Source organism: Trachinotus anak, unplaced genomic scaffold (assembly GCF_046630095.1).
Source record: "Trachinotus anak isolate AG129_WGS33_773 ecotype Australia unplaced genomic scaffold, CSIRO_AGI_Tana_v1 ptg000025l, whole genome shotgun sequence".
NCBI lineage: Eukaryota > Metazoa > Chordata > Actinopteri > Carangiformes > Carangidae > Trachinotus > Trachinotus anak.
This window is the reverse complement of record NW_027273876.1, coordinates 3725017-3748451: the sequence shown is the minus strand read 5'-3', so window position 1 is coordinate 3748451 and position 23435 is coordinate 3725017. Positions and strand designations below refer to the sequence as shown.

The following is a 23435-nucleotide window of genomic DNA, read 5'->3' as shown; positions in this document are numbered from 1 at the left end:
TCTGCTTGCCGTTACTGTGCAAACCTTCGCAGCCATGTGTGTGTTCGGCACGGTCATGTGAAAAAGAAGAAGTGGCTGCAACACCTTGTGCTGTCCTCTCAACACTTCAGTGGTGAGGTAGCGTGACAAAGGCCGATGCCAATAATCCTACAACGACTTCACTTGGCTCCAAAGCACATTGCTGCTCACATCTGCAGTCACCTGCAGAAACACTGGCAAAGTACAGTCAGGGAAGTCAAGTCTCTCTTAGCAAATAAACAGCTCCTCTGTCGGAGTGAGCCAGCTGAGGTAAACTGGAAGAATGCTCGACTGTTCCCATGATGCCTCAGGCAGACAGATTTTTACCTTGAAGGGGGGCTTACCTGTCATACTTTCCCAAAACACAGATTCCACTGAACTCGGCCTTGTGGTAATTAAAGTCAAGTCTGTGTGTGTTCGTGTGAGCGTGAGATGTGCTGAGTGGGCACATCAGTCATCACTAATTTTCCTGGATTAAAATGTCGGAGCAGCTGCACTGTGTGGTCAGATTTACAGAAAAAGTTTTTTTTGTTTTTTTTTTTTAATTTCCCAAAACTCCCATCCAGGAATCACTGAACCATGTTCATGAGTTACAGCACACCTGAAGAAAAGTTTAGTTTCTGCAGCCAAAGCAGAGTCTTCCTTTCTCTGCAGGAAGCTCAGATCTTTGACTAAGAGGCAAAGAGCATGAAGTCAGTGGAGTCCCCAGTGCATGTATGTACACGTGCATTAAGCCACCTGTGGAGCAGTTGATAGAAAAGTACACAAGTTGAGGGACTATATAACTATACCGCACTGCAACCCTCAGTTCACTGAGTGCACACATCCTCAACAACAGCAGAGATAAACCAAGCGCCCTAATGCCCCTCACCAGTAATTGCATGTCTTCTGACTGCAGTCGTACCAGAGATTCTCTGTACATTTGTAGGGTTATTTGAGTAATTTGCTTCATTGTCAGTGACAATACATCCAGCTTTTCGGCGGATAAGAAAATGAGAAAGCACAAAGAGATTAAGTGTCATTTCCCTCTAGCAAAGAGGGAGATTTTTTTTTTTTTTTTTTTTAAACCCAAGTGGAAAATATGTTTTTCTCATCTTGTGCAGAGAGCCCCTGGGCTGTGTTTAGAGAAAACTACACAACCACAACTGGTGTCACAAGAAAGCATTTGTCCATGAATACATGAATCAGAGACTCATTCCATGTAATTAAAAAAAAACCAATCAAATATCAAATCAAATGAGAAAAAAAAGACAAAGTTAAGCTAAAGACGACACATTTCTGTTGTGGTCCATAAACTGAACCCACTGAAACGCCATGTCAGTTAGCAAGCTTAAGACTCTGCCCTGTTTTTGGAAACATCACCGACTGGCTCAGTGTCACAAGAATGTGAGCTGACAGACTGTCACAGCAGGAATAATGTGAAAATCCACTGAATAATATTCAGTGTGGAAAAAGGCTCTACTACTTTGCATAATGTCAAGACTTCCGGCTTTAGTTTGGACAGTTACTGACAAAAAAAGAACTGAGTCAATGAGCACTAACGTAACAGTCACTGGATTGTGATGAGAAACAGGACAAATGGGAGGAGGGATTAGTTTTACTTGGGCTCCTGTGTGGCAGATTAATTCAATGGGTCGGACTCTGTGCATCTCCAATGCTGCCGAGATTAACTTTACTTCACTCTCGTGTTTGTCTAAGCGCTGGATAGGTGAAATGTCTCGGGGAACTTTTATTTTTTTTCTGACATTACTGTTTCACTACTCTCATCGGAACTATGTCATCTGAGTTCATATTGTGTTTCACTCATTTATTAGCACCGGCCTCCTATTGTATGGCCTTATCTTGAAACTCATTAACATCAACATCATTAAGTTAATTAAGACGTGGGAGGGCAGCAGCATCACTAACCACAAGCCTGACACAGCCAGAAACATGATCAGGCAGGTGGGTCAAACCTTAAGACAAAACTGAGGCAAACACTTTTCTGATTGTGTAACTTCTTCATTAAAACTGATAAAAACAATAACACAATCCAGGTTGCGATAAAGTGGAATTTTCCGTTAAGACTGACCACAGCTTTGCATGTTATTGCAGGCTCTCTAACCCACACAGAAACGACGACTGAGTGAAGCAGATGTTCTTTCTCTACGGCACCTGTAGAGGGAGGAGAACATCACATCCCAACATAAAGCAACAAGACACAAGAGGCTTTTGTTCGTGTGGCTCAGACACAACAGAGGCAGATTGTCTTATTTTTAGTTCAGTTATTTCTTCTCTTTGTTCAAACAGAAATCATTTTCAATAAGAGGCGCTCTGTTCCAGCATAGACCGCTGACAGACACTTTATACATCACTTTATTTTTCCAATTCCACTGCTGCTGTTGACATGACTGACTCTCCGCCTCTTGCTTTACTGCGTGTGTGCAATTAAACATACTAAATATATACATACATACACATGGCAGCATATAACATGCACCCACTAAAAAATGTGCATCCTACACATTTTGTGTGCACGTGTGTACATGTGTGTGCACTTGCAGCAGCTATGTCAGCAGCGGTCCTATAGCACCAGGTGATATTTATGAGGTGTTAAGAACGCTAGCCTGTAGCCCAGTGATGGGAGACTGATCCCACCTCCTTGCCTGCCTGTGCCCCCGCCTAACACCCCGACTGGCTCCTACTTAACGACACACACAGACACTAAACAGCACACGCTCACATGAATGCACGGCTACACGTGCATGCATGCATACGTGCACAACAACCCCTGAACTTTAAAGTGTGATCGTAATATCTGCACCAACGCCCCCGTGCCCGCACTGAAAGACTCACTTCCTGGGGATAAACACACCTTCTAAAATATCCCCACTGCCCAGTTCCAGCGCCTCCAACAGTTTTCTTTCAGGTTTTTCAGTGATGAAATTTCTCCTCTGTCCATGGAGAAATCACACAGCACATGTTGTGGCCTTAGTCTAACCCGAGAGCGTGGAGATCATGTCCAGTGGGGACCAGTCTGATTGGAAAGCTCAGCTTGGAAGTGGCTCCAAAGGTCACGTGACGAGTGAGCAAGTTTCACAGTTTTATAAGTATCGGCAACAAGCCTAAAATGTATATCTCAGTGTAATCTGAAGCAGGGATGATGACAGTATACGTCACAATATATAATCATTTGGAAATTATTGTTTTCCTGCTCATCTGTGAACCACGTCCATATAGCAGAAGCTGTTTTTTCTAATAATATAACATACATGTAGAACTTTGTGTAAAATGCATTTATTACATTTCTGAAGGTGTGAAATATTGCAGCTCATCATAAATTCATTATTCCAACTGTTTTTATTTATTATAACAGAGGCTAGAGGCGATGACTGATTAAAGGAACCTTTACTCAAAGCAACTTTTGCCCCAGTCAAACCAGATCACTACCCTCTCTGACTTCTAAGGGTCAAACACCCTCAATGCCAACCATCTACAACAGCATCATAACCATCAACGAGACAGGCAAATATTTACACAACCAAACCTGACGTGCACATATCCCATTGATCGCTGTGGCTGAAGATGACACCGGGGTATTGATATGTAGATTGACATCTATACACACAGAGACTCAGTCAACCCTGCAGTGATCTGTTACAGTGGATTTACCTCTTGTGTTCACTGCAGCATTTACATAGGCTCAGTTTAATATCACCTGTGTCCTGTTCCCACGTGTGGCACTCGAGCCCGTGACTGACACCAGTCCCCTTTGGTCGGCTGTGAGCTCTCCACCATTAAAGCCTCTCTCACCAAACATCTGTCCAAACAACTCTGGGGGTTATTCCGTCTCACTCTGCTCTGCATTATCTGACTCTGCTGCCTCTCTAATGCTGCAGGGACTTAGAGCAGGATTAAACCTCAATTATGCACTTCCCCATTCTCTCCAGCTGTGCGTGGAGAGGAGAGGAGAGGAGGAGAGCAGAGGAGAGGAGAAAAGAGGAGAGGAGAGGAGAGGAGAGGAGAGGAGGACAAGCTCCATTGTTCAAACTATCCCATGATTATTTCAATTTCCCGTCTTGCAGCTTTCTGCTGAGAAACACCTCTTACTTCACCGGTCTTGTCATCAATCATCATTAAAACCTAACAATAAGTAATGACACATGAGAGGCCCTTTAAGCCATTATCTTCACTATATACTGTAGTTGTGAGGCTACATCTGCAACAAATGAATCAGCAACTATCACAAGACAAAAGAAAAAGTCTGGGATGAATAAACGTCTACTCTGTGCAAGGTTTTGCTTCTGTTTCTTACCTTTGAATTAAAAAAAATCATAAAATATACTGTACATTTCTGCATGTGTTCCCTCAGGAATTACAATCACATCAAGCACAGTGTCTAAATGATGAGAACCTAAATGCTCTACATGCACTTCCTTATTCAGGTCTGTTGAGCTGAGCCACTGAGTTGGCTGAGATAAATAAGTAACAGACTCATTATTAGAGATAAAATAATCACTGTCCAAATAAATCACAGGGTGTCATTTTAAAAATGAGCTGCAACCTCTGATCCCTCTGACAAATGAGGATGACCACAATCAAAAATCTGCAGTAAGCGATCTCTCTGTGCACTCTTCTTAATAATACTGCTGTGTTTCATTACGTAACATCAAGCCACACAAGCCTTCACTGTGATGCAGTGTCAAACACTTGTAAATGCAAGATTTATTATTTCCTTTCTGGCCGAGCTGCGGCAGCTGACATCAATATAAAGGCTTTGATCCTGTGTTAATCTCTGCTATTGAAAAAAATAGAATTAACAGTAGAAAGAAACCAGCAGTGTACAAAACATCAACATACATCACTGTCGCGTTTATTTTTTCAGCATCAGTGCTGCAGGAAAGTAGCATGTTTCTACACTCTGTCCCCTGTTTGGCACTTCCTGTCTTCCTGTACCTTGATTTTTGAGCTGGTATAAAGATATCTGGACCTCTACAAGCCACAATCTCATCCGTATTTCATGGTGAGCTACAGCTGGAGAGACTGATTCTTCAAGTGAGGAGTTGAATGAAACACTGAAAAGAACTCATGTCTCAAATCCTGTATATAATTAATTTGCTTTATATTATGCTTCACATGCTGTACGGTCTTGTGAACATGCTGCTGCATGGAGCCACTGGTGTCTTTTGGGCATAAGAAGGTAAATAGATGTATTTTGCACAAGGGTGTGGGTTTGGTTTTAGATTTGAGGGATTAACCAGACAAAAATGTGAATGGTGCTATTTCCAGACATTAATATTAATCTCACAAATAACATGTTACAAAATATATACGGTATATCTGTGATTCTATACTGCAGGTTAAACAAAAGAGATAAAAAGGCAGCCTTCATATCTGCTTTAGTGAGACACTATCTGCATTTAGTTTGTGTATGTCTCTAACCACAAAAGAGCAGCCGGAAAACGAGTTGTGATTAAAACAAGTTGTGGGGGAAAAAAAGGAAAAAAAAGCTGCCATTTCATCACCTTTCGAGCTGATAAGGCAAACAGCCAGCAAACAGTAAGAGCAACACCAGCTTTCATTTCACATTTCTGCACAGCCCGCTCTTTTAGCTCTGTTTTTGGTCTCTACCGACTCAAGAGGGAAATTACTGCTGCACTATGTTCACCAGCTGCTCTCGAAATGTTTCTGCTGTTTGGTGCTCGTCATTTCATACATGATCAGAACAAATATGGCTCATAGCTGCTTTAACGTGCTGCCCGTGAATTGCAACACTCCTGGTCCAAGTCTGGCTGGGGGTTGTAGTTGTGTATCAGTCTGTTAAGTCTCCAATAAAGGATCAAGACAACAAAAAAAAAAACCAAAAACACTGCAGTGAGCCTGACAGGAAAAGCAACCAAGCAACCAAGCAACAAAGCAACCACTCTGCTCACGAAGCTTCAATTCGCTGTGAGCACAAAATAATGACTCCAGGTGATCATGATGAGCTCCTCTCATTTAAACTGACAGCTGGACTGTAGTCGCCACTGTTTCAAGTCATTTAAGTGAGTAAATCAGACTTTAAAAGCTTCTAAATATGATTTTAGAAAGAGAGGCGATCACGCTCCCCCCCATCCCCAGTGGAAATCACCCCCCCATTACCAGTGGCAACTCATCAGCGGGAGTCACTTGAGCTTCCTGGTTATAAACTACAGCACTGTAATTGTGAGACGCAGGGTAAACACATGTGACAGGCCGCTGCACAGTTAGAGAACGAAGACAGAAGAGGAGATAAAGATAATGAATCATTATACAAACAGCAGCGACTCTGGACCAGCTGCTCACAGAGTCTGTGTTATGTCCACACACATAATAAGCGCACACGTACTAAACACATGGGCAGAACACAACCTACCAGTCATATTGTATGAGTTTGTGTGTGGTTAATGATTTCCCCAGGCCTCCTGTGTTGTGTGGTCCGCCTCGTCCCCGCCCTGGAAGAAATAAAAAGAGGATTGTTAGGGTGGATGAGCAGCTGAGACAGAGGGAGGAGGGAAGGGAGAGAAACAGCATATAGAAAATAAACAGGGCCATACAGTACAAAGGCCAGCAAGGACACCCACCCATCCTCCCTCTGAAATCCCCTCTGCCCTGATTCCTCATGCTTACTTTCCTTCTTTCTTCTTTCTCTGTCCATCTCTCATCTGTTGACTTTCTTTACCTTCATCCTTCCTCTCTCCCCCCCTCTCTCTTTCCTCTTACTTTGAAGACCTTATTTTTGTTCCCTCCTTCCCAAACTGTTCATAATTGTCTCCATTTGCTCTGTTTTCCACTTTCCCTCTGCTGCTCTATTCTTCTGCTCCTCATCCTCTCCATCGCTTTCTTCCCTTGCTTCTCCCTCCACCCGTCCTTCTGTGAAAATCTAACTCCGGCCTCCGGAGCCTCGACTTGTTCCACTCGCAGACAGACATGAAAGCCAAACATTTATTTTCGGGCCTGCGTCACAGTCACGCTATAATTGGTGCAGAAACACCCTCCTACAGCTAGCACTGCTCCTCGTGTCAGCACTGGCTTCAGGTAGGAAGCTAGTTAGCTGCAGCACTCTTATGCTGAGCTAGCTGCACTGAATTTCAGTATAATGGAGGACGTTGACGTTATATTTTCTTTTCCAAGAGTGAGATAAAAAAAAGATTGATGTAAATCCTGTGCCAGTGCATTCAATACAGAGCTGGATTTAGCCTAGCTTAGCATAAAAACTGGAAATGCAGGAGACAGATTGCCTGTATATAAATACGACAATTTATGGTGTCAGAGGGAGTTACTATGTGGGAACTACTTCTTGAAGAACACTTGAACCCACTCAGCACTTTCTTCTGCTTTCTTCATACATATGGGCAACAGGAATATTCAAGAAACTTTAGAGGCTGCAGCTTCATATTTAACTGACAGTGATGTAGATATTCTTATCTTCCTCGCAGCAAGAAACAATTCCTTTCAGCATCAGTGCTGTCAATTTGTCCACATTGCTCACAAGGAGGCTGAATTCTTCTTTTGTTTCTTGTTTTTTTTATAGGTCAGAAGAGCAAAGCAGCATATGACAAACACTTGTTACAATTATGGTGGCAGTGTTCAGCTTTATGCAGAAGAGCTGTGGTTCAGAATAATGAGAGAACTGAAGGGCAGAGATTTCACCTTGTTGTTCTGCTTCAATACAACTTCTGACTTTAGCTGCTGTCAGTCAGTTTCTATTAAGCGCAAAATGAAGAGCAGATTGTAGCTGTAATTCACAACTTTATATTGTAGAGAATTATATCTATTCTCTGGTGCGGTTTATTACAGTAATTACAACTTCATAACGAATATATTAGCAAACGACACAACACTGACAAACTGTATCTAAGCTTTTACAGGAAATTTATCCCTGCTACAATTCATTATGGTTCGTGTCTCCATAAAAATTCCACATGGACGCTAATGCCCACAGGCATTAATGGGCCTGCCAGCCACAAAAGACAGCTGCGTGGAGCAGAGGAAAAGAGAGATTTCTTGAGACGGTGTCCAGAAACAGAAAATCTGAAAATCTGTGAAAGTGAGAAAGAGGAAGGAAAGGAAACCACCTAAACTGTAAAGTGTTTTGAGAGGGGAGGGGAAAGAGGAAGCTGCTGATGTCTCCCATCAGACTGTGTGCATGTGTTTGTCTGTTCTGTTCTATATGTGGATGTATGATGTGAAATTAGGGAGCGTCTGTGTCTCGTGTTGTTACAGAATGTCTTGTTATTTCAGATGTGCAATTTGACAGAACTATCCTAAACAGCACACATGAAGACAGAAAGTGGATCTTAATTTTTCAGATATTTGATTTGTTAGATTTTCCATAAACAGTCTCTCAGCTTTTCAAAAAATTCTAATTTTAGGTCAACTTATAAGCTTGTCGAGTTAGTAGTCAATTACTAGATTTTCAAACAACAGAAAATCTTGTCTGGAAAGTCACAAGACTCAACTTTCACAATCACATTTCTCAAGTGATCATCCAGAAAATGTCCTACATCCTGTCATACATTAATACCATCATATATACTGCATTGGATCCATATCGCTTGCTCCCAATGTATCCCTCATGATGTATGTGTATGTGAAGGAAAAGACAAGGACGGGGTGCACTTAACATGCCACAGGAGGTGAACTCCCCTCAGCCTGAACATAAATGTTGTGGAGAGGATGAGAGGATGGCAGGACTGGTGGGTAGGTGGATGGATGGTTTAATGGATGGAGGAGCAAAGAAGCGTGAGAGCCTCTAAACATGACTAATTTTGCTAATAGATGAGGTCGAAGGTCATACGCCAAGTTTACACAAGGGATCGCTGGATGGCTCACAGTGGATTTATAGTGAGGCAGTGAAATGGATCGTGTCTGTGCCGTGTTTGAAATGAAAAGTGCATTGAAAGAATATGGGTCAGATATGCCAGAGAGACACTGAAGACAATATGTTAAGATGGAGGGTCAACTATTCAGCCCCTGTGCTGACAGTCTGTGACAGGGGCCAACTCAGATCCATCCTCCTACACTCCAAGAAGCAGAGGGCCAAACAGAAGCAAAGTGAGGGGGCACTGACAGCAGAGCAGCACTGCTTTGGGTCGAGGGCTTCGACGTCTTTGCAAGAAGGCGAGCTTCAAAGTGAAGCCTCTTCATTTCACTAACTCCTCCGAGCAGTGCTATCGCTGCTGCCAGCATGGCCTTTTCACCATCCTGCCGCCATGAATAGCTCCCTTTGTCACAGTGAAATTCCACTGGCAAGTCTCGAATTAGCTGGAGGGCTCTTCCTCTGCAGGCCTGTGTGGGCAAAAAAAAGACAGGGCACAAAGAGAGAGGTAGCTCACCGCGAGGGGAACTGGGCAAACAATAAGGAAGCTAAATGGAGAAGCGGTCATACGATGCCCTCCCGCTGGGCCTAAAACTAACTAATAATATAATTTGAGTGTTCTGAACTGAGGGAGGAAAAAAATGTGTGGGAGTGGGAAAGAATTTCTCAGACCCCATGTTGTGTTGGTTTTCAAGGCAGAAACCTGAGCGGTGGTTAACCAGACTTGAATTGTCAAAACCCAAGATGAATTCTTGAGTTGGTGATTACGGTCCATTGTTGGGGAGTGGCTGACCTAGAAGAAAATAATTACCATTCTGTCTGTCTGTAGCTTAGGATGGGTTCAATAAATGTCCATTCGTAATGTCACTTTAAAGGGGTAATCCACTGATTTTACACATAAAGGTCAAGTTCCTCATGATGGAGTTTATTATTCCGTCTAAAACCAGTTGTCCTTTGTGGTTCTGCAGGGAGAACAAAACCCTGATGATTGCATTGAGTTAGACATGAGGCATCAAATCCTGGACAGAGAACCAATGGCATGAAGATCTAATGAAAGATGCTACTGAAACGCATTATGGGAAACGTAGGAGCCAGTATTTTTTAAAGTTTATTTCTGACATCTGCTGCAAAGTCAGATCATATTGTACAGTGTATGAGCTGGGTCTAAACCAATGGCATGACTCATGCCAAACTGCAAGTGTAATTCAGTGCAAGGAGTCAACAGCTTTCATGATGGATTGCATCAGCTTACTTGCTTTTTCTCTTTGGTCCGACCAGAATTTTGACTTTTAAAAACTTGAACCCACAAAAACATCTGAGCAACAAACACATCCTCATTTACAGGCGTGCTGTCTAATTATAACCTGATACTGATACTTCAAACAAGTTTAGGAGGTGCAGATGCATCAACAATAAAGCAACAGCAGACTAAGATGTAAACAGGCAACTTCCTATTTCCTGCCAATAAAGCAAACACAGTAAACCATATGAGGTTGTGAGGTAACGCAGGTTAAGGCAACAAGACAACAACTACAGCCTCGTGGTTGTGTGCGTGCCTTGTATATATGTAGTGAAAACATACATTCAAGTTGGGCACCCAAGACTCGTGTCAGTAATTCAGTGTCAAATCAGTTCCTGAGTTATGGTGTTGAATAATGGCCAGAAAAGTGTTTTTGATTATGTCTCTTATCCTTTTATTCTATTTGTATGAAAATTTGTTACAATTAGCATATGAATTCCAAAGCTATTCCCAAAAACGTATCCTGTGAGGCCAGAGAGACTTTTGACCTTCAACCACCAAAATCTAATCAGTTCATCCTTGAGTTCAAACGGACATTTGTGCCAAATTTGAGGAAATTCCCTCAAGTTGTTCCTGGGATATCACAGTGACGAGAATGGGATAGATGGAGGGACGTATGTATGGATGGACAACCTGAAAACACAATGTCCTCCCTCATGTCCCTCACCAGCACAGAAGCATGAAAATTGGTCATTATCAAAATTGCTTAGCAAAGGGCAAGGTCACACATCTTCTCAACAGGAATATCTAATTATCTGATTTCAAATTAACCATCCCATCCTGGAAGTTTTCCAGAAAAACAAAGAGAGAGGCTTTGATAAGATTCATCAAAGGCAAAGTCTTGTGCCATGACTGATTGTTTGATGCCTATCTGACCATGCCTGCCCTCCAACATCATCACCACATCCTCACATTTTCAAAGGGAGGCTATAAAACCTGCCTTGTAAATATAGTTAGATGATGTTTTAACAATCTGACCACAAGCTCGCATCAAGGCCAATTAAGCATTTCAGAGATTGTTATGGAACTGAGTCTTTGCCCAACTATTTTTCAAAGCTGTTTCACTCTGAACCAACAGCTGAGGCATCTCAATTATAAGCCTTGTGGCAAAGTTGTACATTTGAGATGTCTTTGATGCAGGCTACAAGAGAGGGTTGTTTTGTACCATATGTGCTTCCGCTGCTTCCACCAAGTGACTTAAAAAATGCCAGAGAAAGTACAACCAGTAAGATCTCACCAGATGAAATACCCACAGTGGACTTGAGGAAGTCTAAAACAGAAGCAGAGAAAGTCTTCCCACTTCAGAGGACATCCAACTGAAAACATCTTGAGGGTAAATTCTGTCAGTGGGCCCCAAGTTCACCACTACACCCCCTCTCTGGTGGCAAATGTAAGGCTTTGAACTGCTGGCTGGGAGGGGTGTGGGGAATTCACTGGCCTGTCAGGACCATGAGTGATGGTGGATGGAAAAGATCAGATCCTGCCTCGCTGCTCTGCCTTCAGGGAGACAATCTTCTGACGAAGCAGACCGAGCCATACAAGGCTGAACATGGCAAGCCTTTAAGAGCTCCAGCCCTGTTGGGTGCAAAATGTCATTTATACATATGAAGGCCCAAATTACCCAAGTTATTCCAGCAATGGACATCATAATTGACACTAAGACTGGAAGGAAGTTTTAGAAACAGATGTCTCCTGAAATACTTTGAGGTGCAATAGCTCAACATAAAGTGAAGTATACAAGCATACTAAGTATGCAATAGTTTTGATCAACTAGTTATCCAGGCTCGACGGAACATGCAAGCCAAAATCCCACTTGTCTACTTTGCAGCAGCGCATTGCATCATGGTTATTCTTGTGGTCTCTCTGTGGGAAAGAGCTCAGAACCAATCTGGTATAAAGCAGCTGCCCTTGCAGAGTTCACGTGAAAACAGGGTTTGTTAACAGCACTTACATCTCTCTCATCACCACCTTCACACCATCTCCTCCTCACATGGCACTTCACATTAAACCATCGCAGAATAAGTAGTTAGTAGTAGAAAAAAAAAAGATCTCATTTCTAAAAATGCCCTCTTTTTTTAAAAAATGTCTGTGGGTCTGTTTGGACTTCCAGTGTTGGTCAAACCGGACCTCACTGGAGGGGTGCCGTCCCTCTGCAATGAATGGTAGCTCCTGTCTTCAGTGACAGTCCACTATGTCGTGTCTGTGGTCCACAGTGCGTGTCAGCACAGACGTCATCATCCTAAAACCACTTCATGATGGCCTGTGCATGACAGCAGTGCACACACATGTAAAGATTTTGTTGTGAAAATCTGTAGCGCCCATCTGGAACTGATGTAAGCTAGGGACAAAAAACAGTTCCTTCATGGTATTTTAGCTGTTTCATGTAGTTAAGAACCAAACATGTTCTGGGTTTGAATGCATTTTTCAATCAGATTATGAAGCTGAAGATGCAGCCTAAAACACCAGGAATCAATTCTTAAGCCATGTGCAATGAGTGTAACTGTGGATAAAACCAGTTATTCACACATACATGGATGTGCGTGCCCCGAACCCTCACACATGACCCGTAAATGTCCTTCAGGCCATCTGTGTGTCAATCTACTCAGGTTGGGGAAGGGTAAACGGGGGTGGGGGTGGGGGGCAACATGTTCATGGTGTCACTCCAAGGGTGGTCGTTTTGTCCTGTACGAGGAGCCATAAAACTCACAGCACTCAGGAAGAAGATTGACTGGAGCGTGATGAGGAGGAAGATAGCAACACGGAGGGAGATGACGAAGATAGACAGGCATCGAGTCTGAAAGGCCGAGGAACACAAGGCCTCGTTGATAAGAGGCTACACAGCTGGATGGTTCAAGGAGACAGAAGGGGAGGGAGGGGGGGAGTGAGAAGGTCGCAGCAAACAGGAAGAAGACAATGCAACAGGGCTTGTCAAAATGAAAATTTACTGTTGGTCAAGCTGCAGATAGCTTTCCTCCAGCACCCTCAACGCTGTATTTGCATGAAGTATGTGTCGAGAAAAAAGAGCAAGGGGCATGAAGGGTGAGGAAAGAGCAAGGAAGCAAGAGCTCTATAAATGCTAATCTGTATACGGACAGGAGGAGGAGAGAGACTGGTTGGACACAGTTTAAAAACCTTTCATCCTTTTCTATGTCCCTGTGCAATGAAAGATGCAAAAACAAAACGTATTTTAACTTTATTTTAAGACACTGTAAATGTAAATTATTTAACTGCCTTGATTACTGCTGATGTAAAACAGATTTGTGTAATTTCCTTGACAGGTTTTGGTTTCTTTAAACAAACAAGAACAGGATTCAGAGGATGTGCAGTCATTTCCATTTATTTTCCTGATGCCTTGTTAAATGAACAGGACCGCTGACATAACACTATGATATCCACTATATTCTCATCCAAGTCTCTTCAAACATATACTAAGCTACCCAGGCATAAGAGATGGTGTTATGACTACGACGCACTACTACTGGGTCTCAAAGATAATTATGACATCATCAGATGTCCCCGACATGTTTTCCATGCACATAATTCATATTTGAAACTTGTTTAAAGCTACACCTTTGCTATACAAATAATTTTGCCTCGCCTACAGTTTCGGAAGGTTCGGAAGGTTCTTGGTCACGTCGCAGTTTTCTCTTCTCGTCTTTTTGATGATCAATTCAAAGTCAAAGCTGCAGCTGTGACGCTTTGTATGTTTAGCATTGGCAGCATTTTTCCAAGATCCATCAGCATTAAGTCGGACACATAACCCTTCACACTTTGGTTTTAGTTTGGATTAAAACAACAAGATAAAAGGTGTTTATTAGTGAGCGTTCGAGCTGCTGGGACAGTAGGTGGATTTTGTTTTCACACATACTATCACTACATGTGGAAGTGACATTGGTATTTCTGACCTACAGGCTATTCTTGGTCTGCAGTTGTCTTTTGAAAACAAACTTGACTCCTCCCCATCTGTGCAAATCATAAATTTCAAATCATTTCAGTGAGCTTCCCATCACAGAATCCAGGAAGGCAAAGAAAGGAAGAAGCTCCACAGGTGCATGACAACAACAGCTGGGCCCAGCCAAATCTCAAGAGATGCATTAAATCACCCCGGCCGCAGAGCCCGGCCCAGAACAGAAGCTATCATCGTGTAGGCTAAATGCGATTAGTGTCCGGTGGTAATCTAGGGCCTATTCATTCCTGCTTAGAGTAGGTGACACATCTGATTCACAGGATTAGCCCACCTCTACTCACAGTGCAGGGGTGGGTAAATCAAAGGGCCAACGTAAGGGGAGCAGTGAAAAAAAGGAAGGAAGTGCGTGGAAGAGGAGGAAGGGATATCAAAGAAAGAGAAAGGGGAGCAGGAGCTGTGAGCCCAACACTCTTCCATAATTAAAGCAGACAGTTCCTTTGTGCAGCCATGTCATTAACATAACCCAGCACACTGCAGGGGCCACTGCTGCACTCGGTTCTTTAGTTAGTGCCTTCAGAACGTACATGATGAGAGGCCACGGGACACGAGGAACCGTCTGATGCAGCAGATTCCTCCACATGATGTTTAACATTCAAAACTTTACCCAATGTAACTTCATGAGTCATGATTAACGCAAGCAAATGCATTTGCATAAATGAGCTTTACACGTATACATATAAACACTGTGAAACTGTCAGCTCCCCTTTAATGCTATAGAGTTCTAATGCACAATCAGAGGAGTTAGTTGTTGACAGCACCAAACCAACAAACCATGTGACTCACCAAATGATGCCACAGTTGGCTACGGGTCCGTTATCTCTGATTGTCTCTGTCCCATCTGCAACCGTTTTTACCGCCCAGTGGCTTCGCCTTCTGTTTTAAATTGAAACTTTCCCTCTTCTCCACTGCACAAATAAATAACGAGCTCAGATTCACACGCAGTTTGCTATGGAACTGACAGTGAGATATCATAACTCATCAGAACAAAAGTCATCCCACAGAGTCTACCTGGGTTCAAAGAACAGGCAGGGATATAAAAGCTGTGGGCAGGAATCGAACACATAAGATAAAATATTACCATATTTTATTCAAGATGGTATCACATCACAGCTGAGGACATGCTGCAAGACTGTGGTACATCATGATATGCGTGCAGCTGAAAGCTTAACCATATCCTTAAAAATGGCCAGCCAGTGGCAGGAACCAATCACACTGATGAGTTCAGACGAAACATTATTCATTCACAGGCATCTAAGGTGAAGCAGCTGAGATGAAATGACAACCAAGAAATACACACAGAACAACAGGAGCACATCTGCACCATCATTTCAATGTCAAGTAGCCATTTAATACCTAAATGTTTACTGGCCAGAGGAGCCTGTATGGATGTGATGTCACATCCATACAGGGTTCAGGTTGAACCCTTTGTAAAACATGAACTGATACATGAATTTCATAAAAATCTTTCTTTTATTATCTAATTTGACTGTAAAAAAAAAATACATCTTGAAATAAATCTTTACTGGTGGGAGTTTCCAGTGTAACATGTTGACATTTTAGTAATGGCTAATGTTACATTGTTCACAGGAAATCAGTTCTTCTTCGCTGCTCTAAAACAGTAGTTTACACAGCAAGTTGTGCTGTGCAGACACTGACAACTACTGTTTTAGAGCAGCGAAGAAGAAAACAGCTGTTTTATCCAGGTGTGAAACTATAAAATTTAATAATAAATTACGTGGTAAACGTAAGGTGCGTAAACTTGCGTACTCGCCGATACCAGTCACCGTATTCTAGGCGGTATCAGAGGCACTGAAACAACTCTACCCAAGTCTAATGTGTAGTTTAGTTCACTTATTCTTTGAGGAGACAAACCTTGATAGAAATCAAACTTTGCCAAATTTGAGGCATCAGTAATAAAACTCCTGTGTTATATCAATATGTCACTCATCCATACGGCCAACTAGAGCGCACAACACAAGAGGTATTGCAAGAAAGCCAATTCAATTCACAGAAAAGCCTTCATCTGACTGACAATCAGTACAATGGCAGCAGGTTGATATAGATATCACGCTGTCATGGGAACCACACGCTCACAGAGAATTTGCAAGGCCCTCTCAGGCTTGGAACTACTTGTTCTTCTATGTATCTTCCTCTTTTCTTTTCTGGGCTCTTATTACTCGCTGCTTTTCCTCTGTGGAGTTTCCATTCTGTCTGCGTTGAGAAATGCACAGCCGTGGCGTACAATGTAATGTAAGGCCTGTGAGGTTCCACTCTCTCTCTCTCTTTCAGGTTTGGGATGTGCCTCTTGTAGCTGCATCATATGGTCCCTGTAGATACAGCTACACAGAGGCAGAGACGGATAAGAAGGAGACCAAATTTAGAGCGTCAGCGAGCAAAAACAAATTGCAGGGGTGTCAGAGAGCAACAGTGAATCCCGGCTGAGAAAAGGAGAAACTGCAACAGATCATTACAGAGGAAGAGAGTGAAAAGCTAAGATTTATGATAAACCTCAGCACTTGCAGTTGGAATTCAAACCCTTTTGATTATAAAAAAATTAAATTAAGATTAGTTTGTTAGCATAAAAAAAAAAAAGGTTCATGTCTTCTTCGTTGTGCTCTCTATTATCTGACTGTTAGCTTAGCTTAGCTTAGCATACGAGCACATCTAAAGCTCATTAAATCGCATCTCATTTGTGTGGTGTTGTTACTGTGCAAGTTAAACAAAATGTAATTAGTGATGTGAATGTTAATTTTAGACAGAGCCAAGCCCTGTTTCTTTATACTAACCTATGCAAAGCTAAGCTAACCTCCTTGTAGCTTCATATTTAGTGGTATCAATCTTCTCATCCAGCTCTATTTGTTTAAAGGCTGCTACAAGCAGAAATATTAATTCAACAACAACAAAATGACTTTGCTTTATGTTTCCAAATCTACACAACTTAGGTGATGTGAAGGACGTTCTGTTAGACATGTCCCAAGGCTGGTTTCTGGTAATTTGCATTATTAGAGAAGTGAAAGTGATTCTGAATGACTGTAAGAAGAGACGCTGTGTTATGTTGCACCTTGTGGTGTCTGCGCAGCCTGATTGGCCTTTGTGTGCAGCTTCTCGTGAAGAAACTCTGCCAATCGGGGGGAGATTATTTTACCCTGTTGCCAATACAAAGAAATTTTGCTGCAATCTGCCCAAACAAAAACAACTGCCAGAAAAGTTTTTAAAGTTTTAAGAAGCTGATTCTCTTCATGACATATGTTTTTAATTAAATTTCTTAGAAAAATTTGCAATTAAAAGACGTCACCTTGGGCTCCGGACATTTTACAGGCTAAACAAATAATTAATTGAAACAAAGAGTGCTAATAATTGCAATTAAGATTAGCTGCAGCCCCTGCAGATACAAAGTAAAGTATAAATTGGCAAAGAGAGCTCGCCATTCTGCCTTAAGAACCTCACCTAATGCTCTGCATACATGTTGGAACCCTGCCCCAGTCTATAGATAATATCTCATCCAGAACACCCCTCCTGCCAGTGTGAATAAAACAAACTGTTTTGCTTTTTTGATAAACTCTGAAATCTGCAGCAGGACATAGTGCAGACACTCCCTTATTTGTCTTAGCTTGCCTCCAGCTTTTAATGCTACCCTGCAGTGCACGGTACAGCACGTGTAATGTGCAGTACATTATGTACTTGAGCATGGCATCGAGCTGTGCTACAGTCCCAGGCTTGGTAATTCTCCGCCCTCTCGCTCTCAGACCACAGATAAGGAGGGTGTCCACCTCGCTGCCTGCTGGTCTGTGGATCTGATGTGAGAGTGCATTGTCCCAGCTGGAGAGGCGACGCCAGTGGATCTACACCATGAACACAGGGAGATCTTCATCGAGAGAAGCCACAGATGCAGGTCTATATTCGAGCTGACAGCATGGCAGATGGTGTTACACCCTGCTGCAGCCTTTCGCTGCGTCTAACAACATTAAAACAAGTGGCGGCAGCAGATAATCTGAAGAATGATGAAAGCGATAGAATCCCATCCACTCACATGAAACCAGTAACATGCTCTCTGGAGAGGCAGAGCACAGTGGATCAGCAGGGAAAGAAGTCTGGTGTGACTCAACCTGAGCCATGTCGAGACACAAGCTCGCTGCATGTCACCGCGCAGGACGGGTCGGACAGAAATCCTGTGCGATATCAGCTGGAGGCCTGTGACGTACAGCGAATGCCTGAGGAAGCGAAGCTCTATACGATAATAATAATTAGCCATCATGCTGACACGTCTGTGCCTTTTTATATACAGTCTATGGTCTGTGCATCGAGAAACCACAAGAGACGATGAGGAGGAGGGGGGAAGTGTGGAAGTGGTCTTTGCTGGAGAAACAGCAAACAGACCCCCATGTGAAGTAAAGTCAGCGTCAGTGATGGGGTTCAGCTGAAGTTAATGCATGAAATAAAGTGGGTATTTCTCAAAGTTACAGTACACTCAGTAAACAGGGGAAGAAAACAGCATTTATTCAGTGCAACTGTGCTCACGGTAAAAATAGAGAGAGATAATAACATTTTTGCAGGTACACAGGTGTTTGGAGGGAGGTGTGAAGGGGAGGCGGGATGGGCCGGCTGCCAGCTGCAGCAGGAAAATTATTACCCAGCCTGAAGCCACATGACCTCCTGTCCTACCTCCTCTCTTCCAGTGGAGAGGTCACTGCCAATCCATAAACCACTCTGGAAGACGGACAAGCTGCTCAATGCGGGCTGACCTGAGGTCAGTCAAATTTTGACTAATGTTTGTGGTTATGAAAAGAGATGGGAGGATGGAGGCAGATTTCATGGGTAGCTTTCCCTGGTGACTTTGTTCCTGTGAGACCCCCGGATTCAGTGACCTCTGTCTGAGTCCTTCAGCACCTCCTCATGTGTGGACGAGGTCAGGGCAGCGCTCCCGTCGGGACGCACAACACGCCCCACAAGTCATACAACACAAACTCAGACACCAGGCAGAACAGGGTCTTTCTAACCTAGAAGGAAAAAAGGTGAACTTCACATGAACAGAGTTCTGAACCTGTTTTAGACACTTTTAGTAACAAATGTGTCTTTTTCACCAAATATCAAACACTTTGAAGTATAAAATATCACAATAAAAGTCTGATCAGATTCATTATCTTGTTCATTTATTCTCTGATCAGATAATTCCTGATTGATATCATAATTCTGCTCATTTTAAACACTATTATTAAGACCAAATTCTTGCACTTAACATTTCACATTTGAGAAACTTCTTTTATTATCAAGGACAAAAACCCCACTGTCATTCCTTATGCATGCTATATTTTCTTGTCAGGAATGTGCAAAATGAAGTTAGAACAGGTCGACTTCACTCAGATCAAATTCTTAAGCACTTCCTGTCACATCTCAACAGCAGTATCTGAATTTGTCCTTGTCCTGCAAAATCAATGCTGGACAGAATCAAAATAAACACAAGCACAGTAAATAAACTCTGTAGTAACACGCTGCAGTGTGAGTTTCCAGTTTCCCAGTGAAAGACATTCAGGAGCTTAGCTGCAGCTTGATGATCGCACAGCAGCCAAAGTTTCCCAGCTGATCTGGACCAACTTTGACTTTGTCATAAGTTCAAGCCAATTCCCACCTCCCTCGCTCTCCTCGCCAGATAAGCACAACAACATTGGAGTAGAGGCCTGGCGGGGGAACAGACGGGTGTCTGACAGGAAACAGCGTCAGTACTGGCAGCCGTGCACTCTGACCGACGGCTCTGCCAAATTCTCTGATTGTGTACATGTGCTGTGTTGCTTTTTTAAAAACCGGAGCAACAACGACAGCGCTGCGAGGCGCAGCACAGATACTGCAAGGTGCTGTGCACAGTGCATGGCACAGCGGCAGCTAACCAACAGTATCCTTCAGGGATGCAACATTCAATAATGTACACCTGCGTTCTTTAAGACTACCTGCAGCAGCCGTAACAGAAAACTCATTTCCTATGAGGCTGTGGATTAGCGCTGTCATGTAGTCGTCTTGGGAGGAGGTTTTTTTTCATTATCATTATGAAACAGGTGAAGTTGTGGGAAATCTACCATGAAGGTTTCCCCTTAAGCTAAATGACTCATAGCATTTTACAGTTGAGCTCCAAGGAGCCAGTGGATCACATGATATATGAAGTTTTACCATGCCACTGTTTAATATCAGCCTCAGAATATAACCACTGTCTGTGCAACGCCGTCAGAGCCAAACCTGAATTAAACAAGCTCTACAGCCAGAAAACGTGATGCCATTCACACAGTACATAATTGATGGCTCAACATATGAGCTGCCATGTTTTGGTGGGCTCGGGTATCTCTAACAGAGACACACTCCTTGAGGAGTAACTGTACGCTTGGCTTTGTGCTCAGAGAACAGGAGATGTGACAGCTATATGATCTGTGATCAAATCGGTGATAAAGTGGAAACATTTTCTGTGAATCCCGGATCAGGAACCCTGCTGCTTTGGCTCTGTTGGCTTGTGTCACCGACATCTGATAATGGTTCCTGAAATGATGTCTACTGGTCGAACAAAGAGCGGAGCTACTCATCTGAAGATATGAAATAATTATTAAATATCATTGTTGCCAGCTGAGGAATGTTAAACAGAGTCAGGCCTGTTGTATCTTCCAGGGAATCTGGGATGGTAAACTACAGGCTGTTATTCAAAGACAAATGTCAGCAACCACAACAGGCCTGGAGGAGGCTCTGTGGTAGCTGGCATGCTCAGGTTGCAGAACAGCTAAAAGGCTTCGAAGGGTCTGATGCAACAGTGTCCAGTGCAGTGCAAGAGAACTTTGTGTAGCTTCACACATCATTTTGTTCAGTTTTCTCTGTTTGAATTTATTTTGATTTGACCTTACTAAACAGTTACAGTTAATGTGTTCACTGACAGAAATTATCAGTGGACATGGAATCTGTGAAAGCAGGTTAATCAAAATAAGATTTGTTAGTCTTGTTAAACTCTGTCGCTGTTTTGTGGTGACTGTTTTCCATGGATGCAGATGGGTAACTAGCTAGAGCTAGCTGATTGCTAGCTAGCTACAGCAGTTTGCCAACTCATCCTGCAAATAGTCACAGTGCCACCAAACAATCAGCACCATCAATTTACAAAAACACATAGATGAATTATGCTGTGTCATTTTTAAAAAAGTGTGATCAGGCAATATGATAGATTCAGGCCATTTCCTGTTTGGATGAGGGGGTGTTTTTGGTCTTCTTATGTTCTAAAGAATCAGTCGAGAGAGACACTGTTCAAAGTCAACAAAGAAGTTGTGGTCAAAGTTGCTGTAAGGAGCATTTTTCACAACGACTGTAGAAATATGCAGACGGATCCACACATGTTGTCATTTTGTGGTCCCTGGTTTTCATGAATGTAGATATGCACTCTGCTAGATGTTGTGTCTGTCCTTTATCCCACCTACAGAGCTCTGATTGGTCAACTGTTTCTCCAACTGTTATCTATGAGCACGACAACAACAGCACCAGAACTATTTGAGTAGCTGAATAAATTGGAGATGTGACACAGACCAGCTTTGTGTGTAATGCCCGGAAACAAAACACTGCTGTACACAGTTTGTCAGAGCCACTGAACTGTTGACTCCTCAGACCGAAGAGGACAACTTCTAATCTAATAATCCTGGAAAAATGTGATCCTTAAACAAGTTAGGAACAGTCTGTTAACCATGTTTAGCTTTCAGTGTGGACCACCATGGGCTCAGGCTGGATAAACACACTTGACTGTAAATGGACTGGGAGCAGAGGGAGGTGATGGGTGGACGGGCGGGGAGCAGCTGGGGACAAGAGCCAGCCTCAGCTTCACAGAGAGCTCGTGATGTCCAAAGACCTTCAGGTCTCACACACTCTCACAAAAACCTGTTCAATCCCAAGCATGCTTGATGCGGAGCCATAAATTAAATTCCCAATTAAAAATCAGCACGCAAGGATTATTTCTGATAGTGTCACTTTTAAATGTGGCAGGAAACAGGAGTGTTTACAGTGTTTACATACAATTCAATTCAAGAAACGTCATTTATTCCCCAAGGGGCAATTTAAAGGCCACACAGAGTAAACATTAAGAAACACACAAATACACAAAAAAGACCAAAGAACCAGTGCAAGACAAACTTTTCACATGAAGAAACAGCATTAGTGCAAAAAGATCAACAACAGTGCATAACAAAACCTTTGATATTATAATGAGAATGACAATAATAGTGCAAATAAATAACTGTACACATAAATAAGTCTATGCATGCTAACTGAGAGATTATCTTAATGCAATAAAAAAAACTATGTTACATATATACAGTATAGGTGCATATCACACTGTAGGTTCCAGTTGTGAACATGACTGAGGGAACTGGACAGATGTGTGGGAGCCGGCTTGGCTGCAGACATGTGCTCTCCGCCCCTCAGAGGAGCCACCAAACTGGAAATCTGAACCAGACCAAACACAATGGACGACCACAGATGCCTACTACAGAGGGCTGAACGAGCGAGGGAGTCGAGGCGGGAGGGGATAAGGGTGGCGCCGCAGCCAAACTCACTAAATCACCGGACTAATGTGCTGCAGCCTTGTCATCTGAGCATCTCACACGTGCACCAACAACAATTGAACACTGTCCTGCGCAGCCCTACACACACTACGTCTTATTTACATGAGCCCACATAAAAGGCAGAGCCGAGGAACTCCTGCGTTGACAGAGCTCAGCAGATCTTAGCACTACACTCCGCCGACACAGTAAAAACAATTAGAGGCAGTTTGTTAATTAGCATCCACAGACCAGTCAAACACGATGTACTGGAGAACAAGAGCGGAGACGGCAAAGATGAGGAAATGAGACAGGAGGGTCACACAGAGGTGGAGGGACGGCAGACGAATCACGGGGATACTCAGATGAAGACAGGAAGGGCAGGAAGACAAAGAAATCCTCTCTTGGACTGAGCTTTTGGCTGCAGGACAGACAACATCTGTAGAACAAATTTCTTTCCACTTGACTTTGTTTGCTTTTTTCTTTTCTCTTTCCCTCCCAAAGGAGGAAACGCAGCGCGGGGTGTGCGCTTCGGAAGAGAAAGAGACAAAACTAGAAAAGAGACGAAACTAGAACGAGGCTGGCGAAGGCAAAAATGATGCACATGTACACAAGAATACAAAAAAGACAAAAACTTGTGCAGCGCTCTTTCCTGAGAGCATTAGGAACTCCAAATATTAAAGACCTTCACTTAATTTATGCCTCTTAAAAGCAAAATGATGTAAGACCCTAAACAGGAGCGAGCTGAAACTACTTCACACTACTCTGGAAGATGTGACACACTCT

At 42.9% G+C, this 23435-nt stretch overlaps 1 protein-coding gene across 2 annotated transcripts in view; it reads right to left on the bottom strand.

Moving 5' to 3' along the window:
- The window catches only part of thrab (thyroid hormone receptor alpha b), a 192113-nt gene that overhangs the window by 76889 nt on the left and 91789 nt on the right, over positions 1-23435 (bottom strand). For both annotated transcript variants that reach the window (XM_071462649.1, XM_071462650.1), the window contains one exon: positions 6392-6470. The gene's annotated coding sequence lies outside the window, so the exon portion shown is untranslated. The remainder of the gene's footprint in view (positions 1-6391; positions 6471-23435) is intronic.